This window comes from Micromys minutus (genome assembly GCF_963924665.1).
Source record: "Micromys minutus genome assembly, chromosome: 27".
Taxonomy (NCBI): domain Eukaryota; kingdom Metazoa; phylum Chordata; class Mammalia; order Rodentia; family Muridae; genus Micromys; species Micromys minutus.
The window spans coordinates 2,836,574-2,847,663 of NC_137962.1; the positions used below are offsets into that span (position 1 = coordinate 2,836,574).

At 46.9% G+C, this 11,090-nt stretch overlaps 1 pseudogene across 1 annotated transcript; it reads left to right on the forward strand.

Moving 5' to 3' along the window:
* The first annotated feature begins 9,828 nt into the window (after positions 1-9,828).
* Positions 9,829-10,588, forward strand: LOC308438106 (HCLS1-associated protein X-1-like; annotated as a pseudogene). The gene has a single exon. The product of its transcript is annotated as an HCLS1-associated protein X-1-like (transcript).
* The last annotated feature ends 502 nt before the right edge of the window (positions 10,589-11,090 follow it).

Consider the following 11,090-nt stretch of genomic DNA (forward strand, 5'->3'; position numbering starts at 1 on the left):
GTAGCAAAGGGTCCAACTCCTCTGCTGAGGTCTCTGTCACAGTTGCGTTAACCCAGTCTACTTCCTTCACCCCATGGATGTTGTTCCCAAGAGCTCCTCACACCTCCCACATAAACACCCCCATCTCAGGAACTGTTTCCAGGGAAACGAACACAAGGAGAATCGGTCTTTCATAACTGCTATGTCTGCTCTACGTCAGTACCACTAGGGTCCCGTGGGAAGAGCAGACCAGCCTGGAAACGCTGTGCTTGTTGTCTTGCACCTGGGGGATGCATTAGAAACTAGCCAGAGGCCATCGCTAGCCTGTGCGGAGGAGGGCATCCCAGGATTTCCAGATTTGAAACACATCCTTTTTGGCATTTCCAGACACTGTGAGCAGCTCTCACCATCCGGAAACTCTTCCTACTTCAAAGCCACAATCCCTCCTTCCTTAATGTGTCCCCACTTCCTTTCCCCTTTTCCTCATGTGGCTGTGTTCTTGGCAGCAAAGAAAGTTGAAAAGGAACAAAGGCATATGGTTTTCCTATTAAGACTGACGCCCACGTGCTAGGGGAGCCAGAGGGGAGTGTTTGAATGAGGGCAACAGAAATACGCTTATGTGACACTCGTTTTGTAGGCTGTTTTTTTTTAAAAAAGCTTACCAAAAACAATGAGAGTTCTCTTTTGTCCTGCTTGTTACATTTTTGAAATATTTAGAATGTCCTGGAGACCCCTCTACAGAGAGGTAGAGGCAGGAGAATACCGAAGACCCCAGGTCTGGTTTATTACAACGAGTGGGTACAGACTTATTTCTGAGCTGCATACGGTGGTACATGCCTGGCGTCTCAGCTACTCGGCAGGGGTCAGGTAGTGACGGTCACTTGAACGTGGTCAGAGCCACATTGGAAGAACCCATTCTACACCCTCCGTCCAAAGTCTTATTTCTGCCAGACATCAGCTGTGGACCTACCACGGCACACACTCAAAATTCCCTACACTCAAGAGGCTGAGGCAGAGGGATTGTGAGTTTGAGACCAGCCTGGGCTACATAGAAAGAGAAACCCTGCCTTCAAAAAGCCAAGGGGCTGAGAGAAAGCCATCTCGAACTCAATGGTTAAAGAGCTCACTCTGCGAACCCAAAGATAAGAACCAGAGTTTAGATTGTTAGATAGAGCTCACATAAATGCTGGGTGTTGGTGGCGGCTCATCACAGCCTTTGTAATCCTTAGCTTCCCCTATCAGACAAAGGGGTTGCTAGCCTTGCCACATACTACACAGGGTCCTTGTCTAGTGTAGATGAGGTCCTGGCAGTGGAAAAGAAAGGGAAGGGAGAAAAAGAGAGAAAGGAGAGAGGCCGGAGGAAAGACACACAGACATGCAGTTCAAAGGCACGTTTCTCTCAAGCTCCGAGTTAGACCTCAGCTGGGAGAGTGCCCACCTAGCAGGGTCTGTTTCTACCATGATGTGTGCCCTGATCTAGCTGGCCTGCTCCTCCTTCCATCTCAGCAGAGGATGTCACCACCACGTCTGGCTTTTTTTTTCTGTAAGTTCTGTAAGTTCCAAGGACAGTTTGGCAGGCTTTTGTGGCAAGCATCTCTACCTCCTGAGCCATTTCCACAGCTCCTGCTTATGCCTGAAAACATCTATTGTGCGTATGAGCCTCATTTTCCTCACCCATTCTATTGTTCCTACAATGTTGCAATACACATTGATTTGCAAATGCCTCTATGATTGGCTGATAGAGACACTTCTGGGTAAATACCAAGAAGTGAGATAGCTGCCCATATGGAATACCTATTCTTGTGTTTTGAGAAATGATGTGCTGACTTCCATAGTCAGCTTCTTTTATAGTCCCACCAGCAATGACTTAGGGTTCTCTCTTACCCACATTCCCACCAGCATCGTTTATTACTTGTTTTCTTTACGGCTGCCATTCTGAGCTGGACTGGATAAGGTAGCCCCATGTAGATTCTATATGCATTTCTCTGAATGCTTATGAAGTTGACTGTCTGTCATATACTTATTAGACATTTGCATGTCCGGTTTTGAGGTCTGTTCATTTCATTAGCCCATTGTAAACTGATTTGTTTGCTTTAGTTCTTTGCACACTGTAGATATTGTCTGTGTCAGATGTAGAGTTGGTATAGATTTTCTCCCTTTCTTGTAGGCCGTCTCCTTGCTCAGTTGTCTCCATTCCCAGACTCATTTCTAAACACCCTAAAATGTGCAGTGGCTCCTGGTGGGGAAGTGGGTGGGGGTGGGGGAGATGGGAAGTGTGGGTTGAGGTTGACCCAAAGCCACAGTTCCTGAACCTGCCGCACACGTGGTACCCTTGGCCTCCCCTGTACACTCCTGTACAGATACTCTTGCCTGTCCTTCCCAGTACTCCTCGGAACAGCATGTAGAGGGTGCAGAAAGACTCACTTTGGCCCTAGTAGGACTACTCTTAGGCCCTGGAGAACAGAGCTCCACAGCTGTAAGTAGTGTGCACTCCAGGTGGGGTGGTGTGCAAGACCGTGCTGGCTGCTGACCTCACGTTCACCTAACTGGTTGTGTTAGGGGGTGTGCCACCTTCGTGGGAGCCTGGTTGGGCTTCCTGTGGGTTCCCACGGGGTTAGGCCTTTCTGGGAGGGGTCTGACGCCACCTTCTTTCCCTGACCTGGTGACAACTCCTGGAGGCCTCAGTCACCCGTCTGTCTGGCTTACTCAAGGGAAGTCAGAGCTCACACTTATGTCACTAATCCTTGTGTGGTGACACACTGCAGGTTGTTTACTTAGCACAAGGCAGGGCCTGGGAGATCGTTGCTGACTCTAACATGGCCTGTGTGGTTTTCGACTGAGAAGAGGGCTCCTCCTTCCTGGGAACCAGGAGACACAGAGACATTGGAGGTCAAGACCCAGGTCAATGACAAACCCTCTCTGGTCCCCAAGGGTTTATTTCCAATTCCTGAGCTTAAAGGCTTCCCAACCTTTGCTTGGGGTCCTGCTATTGGGTCAACATAACCTGAGACACTGGGCCTTTGGGCAAACCAAACATAAATATCGGAGTCCTCCTTCCTGTGTACTTCTAGGCCCAGAGCACCTCTTTAAAAGATGATCAAAAGCGTGGTTTTTCCTTGACAGTCCTCACTAACCAACCCTCTGAGCTCAGGGATCCTATGCCAAATTTCTGGAAACCAGGTCACAGAGAAACCAGTTGGCAGAGAAAGACTGGAAGCCCTTCCTCCCCCGGCTGGGCACTCTCCCAGAAGGTGTAGAAGAGGTGGAGCTCCATAACTTTAAGGCTCTAAGGCTGATATGCCTTCTAGACAGACCGTGAAGGGGACAGAATGGAACATAACACCTACCCTGTGTGGGAAGAATCCAAGAGTGATTTAATTCTGAACGGCTGTCATTCACAAAGTTGGGGGTCTAAAAGGCCCACATCAGTCCTCCATTATCCCTGTGGCCTCTCAGAAATGTCTCTCATTGGCCTTGATGTGTCCACTGAGCTGGCCTCTCACAGATGTCACGTAGGAAGCCTGGTACTATTGTTTCAGTAGCTGTGGACAGCATTCCTCAGAACCATGTCCTCAGTGTTAGGACTTGTGTGGAGCCGGGAAAGCAGCTTGTCATGCTCTCTCAGAAGCCCTGGACATCCTGAAGCCTCAGCCGCTGCATCTGTGTGAACTTCACACTTCAGAGAAACACATCCAACCCATCTCCTTCAGAAAGGCTGGGAAGTGGAAAAGCCACCCTCAGACTCCAGCAGGCAGCAGATGCAGGAGAGGTATGGGTGCTGTTAGCACTATGTGGAGCACTAATTGTGCTTTCACCAGGTAGAGTCCAGGATCTCTTTGGAAGATAATCAAAATGCAGCTCATAGGGAGAACAAGCAACCCACTCAATGGATAGCTGTTCTGACCTCTGTCTCCTGAAAAAGTTCCTAGAAAGGTGGCTAAGCCATTGCTAAAGGTCTGTGTCTGCTCAGCCACACAGAGCTGCCCTGACCTCTCCAGTAGGTGAAGAAGGCTTGGTGCTTCCTTTGGGAGGCTTTAGATTTTATTTTCTTGAAAAGGCAGAAAAAAAAAATAAATGCAGGAAACACAGTGGTGGAGTAGTGGTGAAGCCAGGCCAGGTCCATTCCTTGTTACAACAGCGCTGGAAACTAATCTATTCTATTTGGGTTTTGGAGACAGGTTTTCTCTGTGTAGCCGACTGTCCCGGATCTCGCTTTGTACACCAGATTGACCTCAAACTCAGAGATCCACCTGCCTTTGCTGCCTGGGATTAATGGTGTGTGTCACCATGCCTGGCTTGTAAAATAAGTTTAATACTTTATTTCATGAAGGTAAAGGCCTGTGTTAGTCTGTTTGCTCTCCTAGGTAAAATACATTACACAGGGTAATTCATAAAGAACAGAAATTTGTTCTTTCAGTGTTCTGGAAGCTGAGAAGTCAAAGGTCAAGGTGCTAGCAGGTATGGAGTCTCCTGGGAGACTTTTCTCTTTGTCCAAGATGGTACTTTGTTGATACATTTTTCGAACACTGCTTTCTGGCACAGTGAACAGTGGAGTGTCAGGCCGGCCTAAGCTGGTTCTCTCCAGCCCTTCTGTACACATTCCAGGTGAAAGAGTAGATTCCTGATCATCTTTAGCGCCTAGTGCTTCTGCATTAGTCTGAGGTCTCTGTTACTTGGGGGCAGACATGTACATTCTAATCATAAAGAGTGCCTAGCAAAGAACAGGGTCCAGAGGACAGGGAATATTTCATCCTCGAAGGAGATGTTTGTGGCCACTGGGTTGGCATAAGGAGAACATAACAATGATTGCAATTCATTGCCGCACTTCTCACTAGAGACATTTTGCCCAGATCTTGAGTCTAAATGCTTCTTTGACCTGTACTGGACAGCTAAAATGCTAGAAATGACACCCCAAGCCTGGCGAGCAACACTGTTGTAGTCTATTCTCTTCTCCATAGAGCTCTGAGCTTCAGTTCTGGCTGACTTTGTGGATGTTAAGGATAGGCATTCGCCATGGAGTCATTGCTGTCACCCTAGCAACCAGCAGCCAATTGCCTGAAGCAGAACCAGGTAACTGAGCATTGAGGCTGAGTGGGACAAGGTAAATTGGGCAGCAGGACTGCCTAGGTTAGCCCAGCCCGACTGTTAGCTAAATATGTGCCTGATGTTTAATCACCCACTACATTTGGGGATGGTTTTCTATACCACAAAAGCCTTACAGATGTCACTGCCAGCTACCCTGAGGAAGGACTTGGGAAAGATAAGGACCAGCCGGATGCTCTCCAGCAGAAATGTAACACATCCCACAAAGGCACATAGTTTCAAATTGCCTAGTACCATATTTTTTAAAAAGAAAGAAGAGGAAATTAACTTCAATGAATTACTTTATTCAACCCAACATACATTCCAAAATATTAACATTTCAACATGTAATCAATATAAAAGTAGTTGGTTTTTTAAATAGATAGTTTATATCCTTTCATTCATACTGAAGCTTTGAAATGCAACATAAAAGCTTACATTTACAACTGAACTAAATCCATCTCAGATGTGGCCTTCTATTGAATGATATACACTCAGGCTTGTGAATGCTTGCATTTTGATTATTAGGAACATTTCCCTTCAAATGTGGGGGCTAGTATTGATAAATCTCTATTTTGTTTCAGCAAAAGAACACTGTTAATCAGGTTTTCATCCTTGTTTACAAAATACCTGAGACAATGAACTGAGAAAGAAAAAAAGGTTTGTCCTGGCCCCTACTCTTAGAGGGACCTAGCCCAGTCCTTCTGCCTTATTGTTTTGGACCTGTGCTAAGGCTGCACATCAGGGCAGAAGCAGAAGGCAACATTCTGAACACCTGCCAAGAGGCCCTATCTCTGAATAGTTCTACCATGTTCCAATGCCATACTCTGAGGACTAAAGGGGCTTTTAGAGAATGTTTTTTAAAAATGTTTAAAAATGTAAATTAATCAGATTGGGGAGAACTATTTCCATGAAAGGAAAGGACTATTTAGCAGCCCCCAAACCAAAAAACAAAAACCAACCAACCAAACAAGCAAAAAAAAAAAAAAGAAACATTTGAATTGAAGGCATTTCATTCTAAGGAAAACCCTCTTGTTTTTCTCATTTGCTGGGGAGAGAAACCCCACTACTCTTGCAGGCGTTGTCCAACAGCTCTTAGAATCATCTGGAAGAAGCTCCAAAGGTGACAGTTTTAAAGTTCACCTCTCCTGGGAGATGGAGTGCCCAGATTATTTGGTCAAACAGTATTGTGGGAGTTTCTGCAAGGGGGCGTTTGAAAGTTTAAAGCCACAGACTAAACAAAGTAGATCAGGCTTGCCTCTGTGGTGGGCCTCATCCAATCAGGGATGGCTTGTGTAGACCACTTTCCCACACTTCAGGGGAACTTATTCCTGGGGCTAAGATTTTAGGGGTTTTTCTCTTGCCATCAGACTCAAAGGAACCTTCAAGTCTCTCTGAGCCTGAGGCAAATGGCCTCTATACTGGGCTGTGTGACAGTGTGTGACAGGGCCACTCTGCATCTCAGGCCTTCAGATTTGAGCAGAAATCGGAGCCACAGCTGTCCTGGGGTCTTGAGTCAACTGCATATAGCACAGACTTATCAAACTCTTCAGCTACTTATGAAGTAATGTGTGTATATAGCTCTCTCTTGACCCCCAGTCCGAAATGATGGCCTCTGAGTCTCTAGGGTGGACAGGCACCACAATGTCTAAATAGCCCCTGCCACCCTCACTAGAAGCAGTGCTAGTTAGCATGACAAACTGTAACCCTCGGGATCTACAGACTGATCAGCAAACTGAGCCCAAGAGGTGGATGCGAGTCAGTGCCATATCTCCACTGAGGTTCGGTTCAGACTGCCCCAGCCATGCCTGGCCCCTACTTATTCAGAGGGGAGGCAGTGAGAGACCCTGGGCTTCCCAGGGTTCATAAAGCCGGGAATGAAAGGTCAGGTCCCCTGAACAGAAGGAAAGGAAGCATCAGATCTTTCTATCCTCACATAACACACGAATACCCACAGTGACAGTTCTCTATGTGGCTGTGGCTCAGGCACACTAGCTGCTTTTCCCTTCTGTGAGAGAGGAGGCAGCCTTCACTCGGGCCCCCATGGCTTAGTCCATCGATGGATCGAGGTCTCCTTGACTCTGATCCCATGAGCCTCTGGGAGCAGCCTCTGTCCCTGGCTGACAGACTTTGAATAAAGCATACCCCTCAGCCCTGAGGTTTTCAGAAATATGGCATTGTTATACGAAAATGCTAATCCACAGTGAGGAAGGAGCAAGTTCAGTAGGCAAATGCTATTGTTATTATGTTAGTCACTATAGCAATGTAACAATGTAACTGTGCCAGACTGTTCTTTTTAAAGATTTATTTAATTATTTTATGTATACAAATACACTGTAGCTGTCTTCAGACACACCAGATCCCATTACAGATGGTTGTAATGTGGTTGCTGGGAATTGAACTCAGGACCTCTGTAAGAACAGTCGGTGCTCTTAACTGCTGAGCCATCTCTCCAGCCTTAACACTGTTCTAAGTCCTTTGTAAACAGCAACTCATTGAATGTTCAAGACAGTTCTACAAACTCAGCTCCATTAATTGCCCCTCCTCCCTTTTTCTTCTCATCCAGTGTTTGGGCATCCCTTCTTCCCTTCTCCTCAGTCATCAAAGATGGACGGAGGCTGGGTGTAATGGAACACACTGTGACATCATCATTCAGAAGACGGGGAAGGATCGTGAGTTTGAGGCTAGCCTGGACTACAGAGTGAGACCTCAAAGACTGTGAGTATACTATAACTCAGTAACAGAGTCCCATCTACAGCAAATAAAACAAAAAACAAAAACAAACAAACAAAAAAACCCAAAAACAAACGAGGACGCATCAAGTAATGGGGAAGCTGTGGCTATCAGTCTGATAGCACTGGGTACTGATGCATGTTATTTCTTACTCTTGCCAGTGATACAGAAGGGTAAACTATGGCTTTGATGGCTGAGATAACCAGTTGACCAAGCTAGCTCAGTTTGGTGGCTTAGGAAATCTCTCTGGAGAAAGTGGGAAGATGGCATATTCTGAAAGAAGAAGGGAAAGGCAAGGGTCCTGGTACAGAGGCATCATTTGAAGTGAGAGAGTTCCAGCAGTGTCACCCAGCAACGAGGTGGTCATTTGTTAGTTTTTGTACTTGTGTACTTGAGGAGGCTTTACATTTTGGCCTGTACTCTGGGAATTAGCATTTGGCCATGCCACTGAACTGTGTCCCCTTCCTTTCTCTTGTGTCCCACTGGGCATGGCACCCTGTGCTTTCTGTACTCCAAGTTCCCACAGCCCTGACAAGGACTGTGTCACTCATGTCCCCCACGCCCTATGCATGGAACACATTCAGAATACTAGATATCTTCAATGCTGGAAAGAGGACCTTGTGGCTTTGCATAGGGACTTCGTAGATTCCCTAGGAGCGGCTCCCCTGGCTGCGCCTTTGCAAGTGAGCTTGCAAACTTCCTTAACAGCCCCATCTGGTCTCCCGGCTTCCCAGCTTCCTGTTACTCAGGCCGGTTTCTTCTGTGAAAGCGACAAGCAGTTTGGTGTTCCCTGAGAGAAGCTGGCCAAGAGCTGGAGTCCGGGGCAGGGCGGGGCGGCCCCACAGAGGACCCAGCTCCAACCCTCCAGCCCTTCCGGCCGTGTGAGGGCTCCAGCCTGGCCCTGCCTGCCATGAGACCGTAGCACACACAGGAACTCAAATATTCGGAGCTCAGGCTTTGTAGTCTGACTCAGGTTTTAAAGCCACGAGTTTTGTAGAGAAAGCTAACAATAGTAACTGGCCAGGGTAGGAATTAGGATCAGCAGCATCAACTCTTCTCTTTGACAGTAATCACTGTGTAATAATAAAAAAGACCAATGGAATCATACGCTTGGCCTTGTCATCATTTTGCTGCCAACCCCCCAGATCACCAAGCCCCCAAGCCCCAGCGAGGGAAACCAGAAAAACCTAAGCACCCGTGTTCAGGTCTAAAATTATTTTTCTTCCTCCTTCTCCTCTTCTTCTATCTATTCATTTCTGACACAGGATCTCATTATCTCTGTATTCTTCATCTTAAAAGGCATTTCTTTATTTATGTGGAACGAGACACATGTGTATCATGGTTCATGTGTGGAGGCCAGAGACAACCTGTGGTAGTTGGTTGTCTCTTTTTACCATGTGGGTCCCAAGGATCAGACTTAGGTGATCATGTATGAGCATTGTGCATTTATTGACTAAGCCATCTTGCCAGCCCCTTCAATGTTTTTTCTTTAATGAGAGAATATGAACTCCAATTAACTCTTACCTGACAAATGTAAACTGAACTATACAGTGGCAGGTTGTCAGTCTCTGAGGCAGCTGGGGAAGGTTATAGGATGGGGAGAAACTAAGTAGACAAATTATCTCAGTTGGGGAAGACTGGGAGTGGGGTCCCATTGTATCTGCTCCCTTCTGAACATTGATATGGGCTCAGCAAACACCACCAGACAACACCACCTGGGCAAGCCTTACCTGGGGCAGCCTGGGCTGCCTCTGGAGTCTGCCCTGCTGAACCAACACAGCTCCTGACCAGTCTTTTGTGAAGGGGCATGACAGCTGGTTGTTAGAAAAGACTGAGGCCAGAGGGTAGTGTAAGTTGGTGGTCTCGTGTTGCCCATGGGCTGCAGAGGTTTGAAGTTTCTAGTACTCCTAGGGGAATGAACATCTTTGATCTTTTCCGAGGCAGCTTCCCTGGATCTTGGAGCCACAGAGCACGGAGAACCTTTTTTTGAACTTTTTTTTTTTTTTTTTTTTTTTTTTTTTTTTTTTTGGAGGAATGACTCGAGATGGTGACGATGAAGAGGAGGAAGACAGAGTCTCATGGGGCCGAGAGAGCTATACGCTTGATGGTTCTTGGCCAACAGAAGAATTTGGTTTTAGTTTCAGCCCCAGAGGACGGATGCAATTCCAAGGCAACTTTGGCTTTGATGATCTAGTACGAGATTTTAATAGCATCTTCAGAAAGATGGGGGCCTGGACCTTGCCTTCCCCCTCTCCTGGTCCTGATTGCAGGAGGGACAGACACTACAAGACTCAATGCTTAAGTACCCAGATAGTCACCAGGCAGGATCGTTGAGGGGGTCTTGGAGAGTCATGCAAAACCTGAATCCTCCAAAACAGCTACAGACTGGGGGTCCCAGGGACCTTTTCATAGGTCTGATGATACACGGCCTGTGAGTCCCCATTCTTGAGCCAGAGAGGACAATGATCTTGACTCCCAGGTTTCTCAGGAAGGTCTGGGTCCACTTCTTCAACCCCACCCTAAACTGTATTTCAAAAGCATCTCTGTGACCAAGATCACTAAGCCAGATGGGACAGAGAAGGAACACAGCACTCTGGAAGACACTGAGGGCTGGAGAGAGATCATGTGCCCAGATGGGACAGAGAAGGAACACAGCACTCTGGAAGACACTGAGGGCTGGAGAGAGATCATGTGCATCAAGAAGCCCATGAGAGTTCCAGAAGTGATCCAGACTCTCAGAGATCTTCAGCTTTGGATGATCCAGGATGATTTTCCATCCTGGACTTGCTTCTAGGATGCTGGTTTCAGTCCAATAGCTTCCTCCTTCCTTCCTTCCTTTCCTTCTTTCTCTCCCTTTCTTTCTTTCTTTCTTCAATTTTATTGGATATTCTCTGTATTTACATTTCAAATGTTATACCCTTTCCCCCCACTCCCCTCCCTCCTCCCTTTCAACTTGCTTCCATGAAGGTGCTCCCCTTCCCAATCACCCTCAGTGCCTAAACTTCAGAAGCCTTCAGGTCCTTCCCACTCCCTTCCTGTTGCTCATTGCCAATAAGAGTAGCCTTTTCTGTCATCCTGGGCTCTTACATATATGAAACAGTTAGTTGAGCTCATGCCAGTCTGTCATTCATCTGAACTGATCAATAAAGCCTTTATTTATGCTTTAAAAAAAAAAAAGGAAAGCCTGGGGTCAAAGGGCCTGCAGTGTCCTCTGACAGCTCTGGAAATTCAAGTCGATGACTGTTCCCCTCATGAGCCCTGGCCCACCACTAGGAATGGAGGCAGAGGGTTTTACT